The sequence below is a fragment of the Caretta caretta genome, chromosome 2 (assembly GCF_965140235.1).
Source record: "Caretta caretta isolate rCarCar2 chromosome 2, rCarCar1.hap1, whole genome shotgun sequence".
Lineage (NCBI taxonomy): Eukaryota > Metazoa > Chordata > Testudines > Cheloniidae > Caretta > Caretta caretta.
In genome coordinates, this window is record NC_134207.1 from 85,674,976 (window position 1) to 85,684,789 (window position 9,814).

Here is a 9,814-nt window from a genome sequence, read left to right on the forward strand (position 1 = left end):
TTAGAAGAGATAAGTGTGTTTACTGCTGGATTTTGCTCCGAGCTGTTACAAACCCCACCCTTCCTGTCTCTAGGCTGTTTCTACAACATATCCATCATGTGGCTTTTTTGGTTTATTTCTTTTCAGAATTTGATCACTAGTGTAGCAATATCCTGATTAAACAGTATGTACAATCAAATAACTAAATACTTTACAGCACCGTGTGCAGCCCAACTCTTTATATGTTGTTGTATTTTGCTGCAAATGTAATTAAATTATTTTTTAAAACTGTTAAATAGTCTGTTTTTCTGTTTACTTATGAACTAAAAAGAGATAAAACTTTGAATACATGGGTAAATGTGACCAACAGAGATGCCAAGGATTGGCTGTCCTTAAATATGAGATTTACAGCCCCAAAGAGTGAGACTTTCCAGGGGGTGTGTTAGATCATTGCTTAAAACAGGGATTCTCATATTTGACACCCAATAGTCCAGGTTTTTAATCCAACCAGCACTTAATTGTTTGTTTTTAAAATGTACACTGCTTAATATTGCATATGAAACACTTAAATGCCCTAATTCATACTAAACTCTAGGGCACATGAAAATTCCATATGCAGTGTAAACCAGTGGATTTCAATAAAAACAATTATTTGCTGGTTAGAACAAAAACCTGGATGGTTGGAGATCCCTGAGGGCCAGAGTTAATAACCCCTGGTGTAGATACAAAGTCAGCAGACAGAACAAGAGAAATATTCAAAAATAAACTGTTTTATATAAATCTAACAAATGGTTTTATCAATACAATAATATGTTTATTTTGCATATCATCTTGTCATAGTGATCATCCATTTTGAAAAACACTTTACAGTACAAATATAATTTGGTTTGTATATTATTGCTCATATTACATTTTCAGCAAACTAATCAGATTCCAAAATAAAAGTGGAATAATTAAAAACAGAGGCAAAGATACATGAAATGAATGCAAAAATAAAGTAATTATCTATGATTTGTTAGCTTCAAATTAATTCAATTTAAAGGATTCAGATTCCATGTTTCTTTTAATATCATTCTTGTGCTTTGGTATAGTGCCATGTGGCCCGGTCAAGGTTTCTTCCCCACTCTGAACTCTAGGATACAGATGGGGGGACCTACATGAAAGATCCCCAAGCTTATTTTTACCAGCTTAGGTTAAAAACTTCCTCAAGGTACAAACTTTGCCTTGTCCTTGAACCCTATGCTGCCACCACCAAGCGTGTTAAACAAAGAACAGGGAAAGAGCCCACTTGGAGACATCTTCCCCCAAAATAGCCCCCCAAGTCCTACACCCCCTTTCCTGGGGAAGGCTTGATAAAAATCTTCACCAATTTGTACAGGTGAACAGATCCAAACCCTTGAATCTTAAGAACAATGAAAAATCAATCCGGTTCTTAGAAGAAGAATTTTAATTAAAGAAAGGTAAAAGAATCACCTCTGTAAAATCAGAATGGTAAATACCTTACAGGGTAATCAGATTCAAAACATAGAGAATCCCTCTAGGCAAAAATCTTAAATTACAAAAAGACACAAAAACAGGAATATACATTCCATTCAGCACATCTTATTTTACCAGCCATTAAACAAAAGGAAATCTAATGCATTTCTAGCTAGATTACTTACTAACAGTTGTAAGGCTGCATTCCTGATCTGTTCCCAGCAAAAGCATCACCAGACAGACAGACCCTTTGTTTCCGCCCCCCAAGCTTTAAAATTATCTTGTCTCCTCATTGGTCATTTTGGTCAGGTGCCAGCGAGGTTGTCTTAGCTTCTTAACCCTTTACAGGTGAAAGGGTTTTGCCTCTGCCCAGGAGGGATTTTATAGCACTGTATACAGAAAGGTGGTTACCCTTCCCTTTATTTTTATGACAGGCCCCCTTTGTTGGTTTTATAACTTTTTTTTTTTTTTTGGTAGCTCAGACTTCTTTTGGTAGCTCAGGATTTGCCAGCTTCACTGGGATAATAGAGGACAGTGTCTCATCTAGTCCAAGGTTTGGTCTGAATGGTGTCTTATCCTTTCAAACAAACTGAACACTTTCTTCTCCAGCATTTGAGTGGAGTAACACTAAGACAAGCCCTGGACAGCAATGAGAAACTGAGAAGGCCACATTTAAAAAAAAAAAAAAGTCTTGGCTGCTACCAGGACAATGAAGGGCCATGAGTTTGTCCAGTGTGGTTTAAATTTTGAACAGTATTTTGCAGAACCTGCAAACTTTCAATCAAGACTTGCTTGTTTTTTGGACAAACTCATATTTTTTGACTGTTAAGCATTCACACCGCCATAGCTTCCTCTCTCCTTTCCCAGGGTATTGAACAGAGGCCTGTAATCTCCATGTTTACCACAGTATACAAGTTTGGAAAGTGGTTTCCAAGTCCTATGCCCCAGTTCTGAGGCCCCAGTTGTATTATTGTCTCTTTCAGTGCCTGACTACCACTATTTTAAATCTTTATATATTTACTCAAAATGAGTGAGATAAGCTTAGGAACGTGTGAGTGTCACACCCAATGAGTGAGACTTGAAATGTCTGGACCTATAGTAACAGTTATAAGCTAAAATTCTTTTAGAAAGGACATGTTCATGATAGGATGTGAAATGCTGGCCATTGACTTGAATAGGGCCAGGATTTCACCCAAAAGGCACATGCCAGCAACAGATTTTCTCTGTAAATTTGGATGATTAACTTAATGCTACTGTTGGGCCATACTGTAATAATTTTTGCTCATGCTGAGTAGCATCTCACTCTGAAACAACTCTACATCAGTGGTTCTCAACATAAGCACACAGCTGCAGCCCATGTGATCTCCTCAGGGCCATACAGGTAGTAAATATATTGTGTGGATGTGGCCTACATAACACTTAGAGCTGCATATGGCACTCACAATGGTAAATAGGTTGAGAAACACTGCTCTACATAAGGTGCCATTTACTTCAATGGGACTACTGATGAAATAAGATAACAATCAATTTGAGAAAAGGTATTGCCATGTGGCCCACTGAGACCATAAGGAAAGTAATGGTAACCTGGTGAAGATAACTTTATAGTGGAGGATGTAGAAACTTGTTGAGAATATATTGCACAACAATTACTCTTGATTGTGTAAGGCCAGGAAGCCAGATTGTTTTCCCCAAACAGACCAATACATAAGGGACTTCCATTCAAATTGCCCCCATCCTGCACAAAGTGGGTAAGTCAGCTGTGTCAGCAATACCGTCTCTGCATCAATGGGGCTACTCAGATGCGTAAAGTTAAACACATGCAGAACTCTTTGCAGGCTCAGGGCCTGCTGCAGGCTGTTATGTATTTAACAATGGTTTACAAAGTCTTGAACAAACTTCTTCAGGTATCATTCTGCTGTGGTCTAGTTGACAGAACATTAGACTTGCCTCAGAACACCTGGCTCTGCCACTATCCTGCTGGGTGATTTTGGCAAGACATTTTGGGCTAGATTTTCAAAGGTGTTTAGGTGCATTAAGGTGCAGATAGGTGCCAAATGGGATTTTCAAAAATGCCTAAACAGATTAACCACATAACTCCCATTGAAAGCAATAACCCCTAATTTGCTTATGTGCTTTTGCCTCAGTTTCCCCAACTGTAAAATGGGAACAACGATTCTTACCTACTTTTTAAAGTACCTGGAGATCTACTGATGGAAAATGGTATATAAGAACTAGGTGGTATTATTTATTATGAACAGAAGGGTAGGATTTGTGGATCTATCCTGTTGCCTTCTGCATTTCCTAAGGATACCTGGGATCACGTATAAAGCCTTAATGTCCTTTTAAATTACACTAAATAAAATAAATTCCCTTTTCTCCCCACAAAATATATATTTTTTAATATCTGAATTCACATAGTTAATATGAATCATTTTTACCAAAAGGTAATTGGCAATGAGGCAAACTTCTCTGCACTAAAGTCAAGTATATTTCAAGGAATGTAAGGTGGGAGACTGAGTCATGAGTCCACCCAATTTAGGCTTAATCAATTTTCACATTTAGAAATTTTCAAACGGAATTATTGTCACTTATGATTTCTGAATATACACTTATGCCAGATAATAAACAAACAGGTAAAGGCTCAAATTGCCGAGTTCTGGGGCACTAGGAAGCCCTCCTGCACTTTATGGTGTCAGTCTCTAGCATTTCAGTCTCATTCCTTTAGTTTCTGGTTCAGTATTTATCTGACTTCAGCCCCTTTGTCAACTAGATTTTATACCTTTCCATATTCATTAGCTTTCCACCAATCCACATTATTTAACATTACAGATACCCAGTTATCCATGTACGAAACTTTAATAATTTTTTCATTTTCCATTCTGTCTTTATAAATCAGTAACATAACATCAGTATTAAATTAACAATACATCGTCCTTATTTTCTACCATTCAGCAATTTTCCTCATATTTTATATATATGTACATACAGATCATCCTAAATTAATCATTTATATAACCTTTACATTTTATTTAACAGGAACATTATGGGGGTTACCATGCCCTTAATCTCAGCATGTTATTGTCCTTTTCAAACACAGGTTTTTCAGGAGAATTTTTCTCAAAGCTTACCATCACCCCATCAGGTTTGTAAATTATTAAAAGGCCTACTCAGTAATTTTACCCATGGCATTTTTGAAGGGTAATGTTTGTTAGAGCCTTAATAATCAATTGTTCCCCAACAGTAGGCTAACATCTCTGTAGTTGATCTAACTAGAATTACACATCATGTTAAAAATAAAGATGGGACAGCCACTCATATCTAGTACATTTTTTACACAGATTACAGCCTTACTGATATGTCTTTTCATATACATATTATTACCATTTTATCTTTAATCATAAAATGTTAATAAATATAATTTTGGAGATGCTAACAAATTAAAGATTTTAGAAATGGTCATAGAAGTAGGGACATACTTAAAACACCACTGAATTCAGTTTGACAGATTTTTTTGTGTGAGGATAGCATTTAGAATATGCTGAGAAATAGCACAGACTCACCCCAAACTGGCAGTTATTCTATTGCTACACACACACACATTGCAAAGTTCTTGTATCAGTTTTGAAGCAGTGATGAAATAAACTGCTAGTTTGAAAAAGTCTTCTGTGGAAATTACCCAAACACCTTGGGGGTTATCAGTCCTTGTTAAGAGCTTCCTTCCTCATTAGAAAAAAGGATGCATCCGATGAAGTGAGCTGTAGCTCACGAAAGCTTATGCTCAAATAAATTGGTTAGTCTCTAAGGTGCCACTAGTATTCCTTTTCTTTTTGCGAATACAGACTAACATGGCTGCTACTCTGAAACGTTCCTTATTAGAAGTCTAGAAAAATGAAGCAGGAAATGAAGATGTTTCCAGGGTATTTTATATCCTCTCTTATGTGGATGGAATTTTACTGTCCCAAACAAAGCCTTCAGAACAGTTTGTGGAAAAGTACAGGCACAATAGGCTAAGGCGTCTGCAGGAAGAGCCATCTGGCCAGAATGAGTTTTTTCTATGGCCCATTGTGAGAGTTAATTGCCTTTGATGGGTTATCAACACAAAGCTGTCTGGCTTCTATGTAGATTTTGACCAGGTGGGTGTTACCCCAGGATCAAACACATTTGAAATACTGGTTCACAGTCAGTAGTCATAACTTTAGATACAAAAATGATACATCCATACAAATAGGATAATCATATTTGATAGATTGTAACTTTTCCATTGATACTTTAAATGACATACTTTGTATAACATTTGTTGCAGTTGTGTTAGTGGTATATTTCAATCATACGGCATCACAGATGGCATGGGGAAGGGGTGGGTTTCCAGGTTCACAACAAGGCGGGAGGTTACAAACTATGACAATTGGAATAGAGATTTCAAAATCAGAGAGAAATACCTTTAAAGTCTTATTGAAACAAATAACAAAATGCTTCTTCATTGGACAGCTCCCTTTAAAAATCTCCTTACAATTACTCCAAAATGAAGTATTTTTCCAATGTGTGAGACATGGCAGGTCTACAGAAATCCTCAAACAGTCCCTCTGGTATACACAAAAAGGACTTGTGAGAGCTATTATCAGGTTTCACCACCAATACAATAAATAATCTTGTCAACAGCACTGCTTGTGACATGGTGTATGTAAGTTTTTATGTATACATACAATCATGTATTTAAAAACTGTGGTATCAAAACATTTAACAAACATTGAATAATTAAGCTTCTGAAGAGTCCTTTGAGGTATAAAAATGTATTAGATAGCTACGGGGCTGCTTCACTCACGACTGAAACCCAGCAGCTCTTTAATGCTAAAATAGTTCAAGACAGAAAATGAAGAATATTGTATTAAAATTTAAATTGTAACGGGAAATGGGCTTATACATTGGACTGCAGTGTGTCACAATTCCGAAGGTTCCATGATAGCTGAGAAGGTATTTGTTATTCCTTGACAGTTGGGAATGACAGTTGACATTCCATGACACTTGCAAGACAGTTGCAGCTCTGTAACAGATGAAGATGATGTTTGGAAATAACAGTTGTGGTTCTGTTGGCAGTTGGGAATGAGAGTTTCATGACAACTGTGGTTTTATGGGAGATGGAAAAGATAGTTATGTTCTGTTACAGCAGGGAATGACATCTAGGTGCTCATGACAAATGTGAATTGTTAAGTAAATAGGAGTCAACAAACCAAACTCAACAGCCAGTGAATTCAGTCTCTTTCTGCATGTGGAATATCTGTGAGTTGATCAGAATTTCCTTGAATGTGTTTATTATTTTTTGGGTACAATTCCCAGCTCTGCCACAAAGTTTCTGCATGACACTGGGCAGGTCACTTAATATCCTCCAGCCACAGTTCTCTATTGCTAAAATGCGAATAATACTTCCTTCTTTCATCCTTTGTCTCAGGGCTTAAATTCCCAATGATTATTTCCCAGAACCTCCCCCATTTGGGGCTTTAGCCTGCAAGGAGGGGGGGGGGTGCCAGGGCTCAGAGCTTCAGTCCTCACAGCACGCACCAGGGCTGAAGCTGTGAAGCTGTGAACAGTGCTGAAGCCCTGAGCCCTAGCTTCCTTCCATGGGCTTGAAAATATTTACCAGAGCTCTGCTCCGGTGGGCTCCGACTGAATGTAAACTCTGCTTTGTCTGTGTTGTCTATTTAGACTACAGGTGAGTCGCATCATATGCACATTTAACTTACACAAATTCAACTATACACGCTCAGTAAAAAAAAAAAAAAAATACCAAGATACCTGTAAATAGTGCGGGCAATTCCGCCCACCATTCCACTCAATGAGCGTATGCCCCGGAGTAAGCGTGAGATGGGAGACATGAATCTGCTGTTCCCTCAGTTGGTCTCAGTTCCCGCGTGCCTCTCATAGTGTGAGCATCTCGCCACGCTGAGTGTGATTCTACTGTTTAAAGATATGTATTTTTCGTACAACATGGCCCCTAAATGTAAGCCAACTACTTCATCTAGTGCTCAACCGAAGAATCAGCGATCTGTTCCAATGCTGGAGGAAATACTGGCTGTGTTGGACTTATTGAGAGATGGTATGTCGGTCTACAATGTGGCGCATAAATATGGCCACAACAAATCTAGCATCTGTGCCATCAAGATTCGAGAGAGAGAAATTCATCAAGCTGTGGCATCAAGTGCTCCAATAACTGCTAAGGTGACGAGCCAGGAGCGTGATAAGACTTTAGTGAAGACTGAAAAGGCATTAAACTTATGGCTGGAAGACATGAACCGTAATCGTGTGCCTATCGATGGCAACACATTGCGAGAAAAGGCTCTTAGCCTCTACGCGCTGTTCAAACCTCCTGCCGAAGAGGGACAGCCTTCTGATGAGAAGGAATTCAAAGCCGGCCAAGGTTGGCTTAACAGTTTTAGGAACTGCTTCAACCTCAAAAACGTGCAGACTACTGGTGAAGCTGCATCTGCCAATGAAGAGGCAGCAAAAGCCTACCCCGAACAATTAAAGAAAATCATAGAAGAAAAGGGCTATCTTCCAGAACCAGTTTTTAATGCTGAAAATTCTGGAAAAAAACGCACAACCGCACTTACATTTTGAAATTAGAAAGACAAGCCCCTGGCTTCAAAGCAGCTAAAGACCATGTGACTGTGTTGTTTTGTGGCAATGCAGCTGGGCATTTAAACACCGGGCTTGCTCTACAGGGCTGCAAAACCCCATGCCCTAAAAGGTAAGAACAAAAATCTCCTGCCTGTGTTCTGGCAATCAAATAAAAAGGCTTGGGTGACAGCAGCATTATTTCTGGATTGGTTCCACAAGTGTTTCATTCCGTAGGTCAAGCAGTACCTCAAAGAGAAAGGACTTGACTTTAAAGTGTTGCTGATCGTAGACAATGCTCCTGGCCACCCTGCAGAACTCCAGTTTGTGCATCATGATGTTGAAGTCGTCTTTCTCCCCCCACAATAACACCTCCATCCTCCAACCTCTCGACCAAGGCGTGATTCGCTGTTTCAAGGCCATGTACATGAGGCTTATGTTCTCATGGATACATAGCGCTATGGATGCTGATCCCAATCTTAATGTGATGGAGTGTTGGAAGTCCTTCAATACTGCCGATTGCATCACTTATATTAAACAGGCAATGGATAGAATCAAGCCTGAAACAGTCAATGCATGTTGGCAAAACCTATGGAAAGAATGTGTGAATGATTTTAAGGATTTCCCGACCATTGACAAAGAAGTGAAACGCATTGTTCAGGTGGCCAGGCAAATGGATGGCGATGGGATTGTCGACATCCTTGAGGAAGAAATTGAAGAATTAATTGAGAGCCACAGAGAAACATTGACTAACGAAGAGTTAGAGGAACTGATAATCGTCTATAGAAGACGAAGATGATGACGACAAACAGGAAGAGCCAGCAAGTTGGAATCTTCATAAATTTGCTGAAGTGTTCCAAGCAGCGAAACACTTGAATGATTTAATTTCTAAATAAAATCACATGTAGTATTACAGATGATTTGACACCTTATCAATAAATGTTTGAACAATAAATGTTTCAAGAGACAACAGTGACAGTTGCCGATGACCATGTTTTTCAAGGAAAAACAACCAGCAGCAGATAAGCCTACGCAATCAACTTCTCGAGCTGAACCAGAGCCAACCACTTCATCTACGACTCATTCTCTATCACTCAAGTTCTCTGTCACCTCCGTCTCCTGGATCGACATCAAGCCCTGATGACCCCCTGTAATTACCCCCCTGTAATTAAAAATACAGTACTGTAAAATTATATTTGTCATATGTACTCTTTATTATATACTGTACATTACTGTATACATTATACATTTATACATATTACTGTACAGGGTTGTATACACAAAACCATGTACAATATACTGTACTTTATGGGAGATTTAAGGGATTTTCAAGGGTAATTTTGACTAAATGTGATTTTCGCCTTACGCGCTGACTTTAGAACCTAACCCCCACGTAAGATGTGAGTCCACTGTATAAGCTCTCTGAGGAAGGCACTAATAGGATTTGTCTACATGAAAAGTTATACCAGTATATTTATATCTTTATAGTTAAACTGCTATAGGTATAACTCCTCTTATGGACACTCTTAGTATAGAATAAGTGGCCTTTTTTGGTTTAACTTGCTTTCAAAGCCACCTAACCTAAATCAGTAAAAGGCACTCATTCCAGAATAAACATGTCCACACAGGGAGCTACACTAGCATAACTATTGGTTTAAATTCACACCTTACTGTCTGCATACTCCTATAACTTCCCAGGTAGACAAGCCCATTACTGCGTGCATGAACAATGCCTAATCCAGTGGGGCCC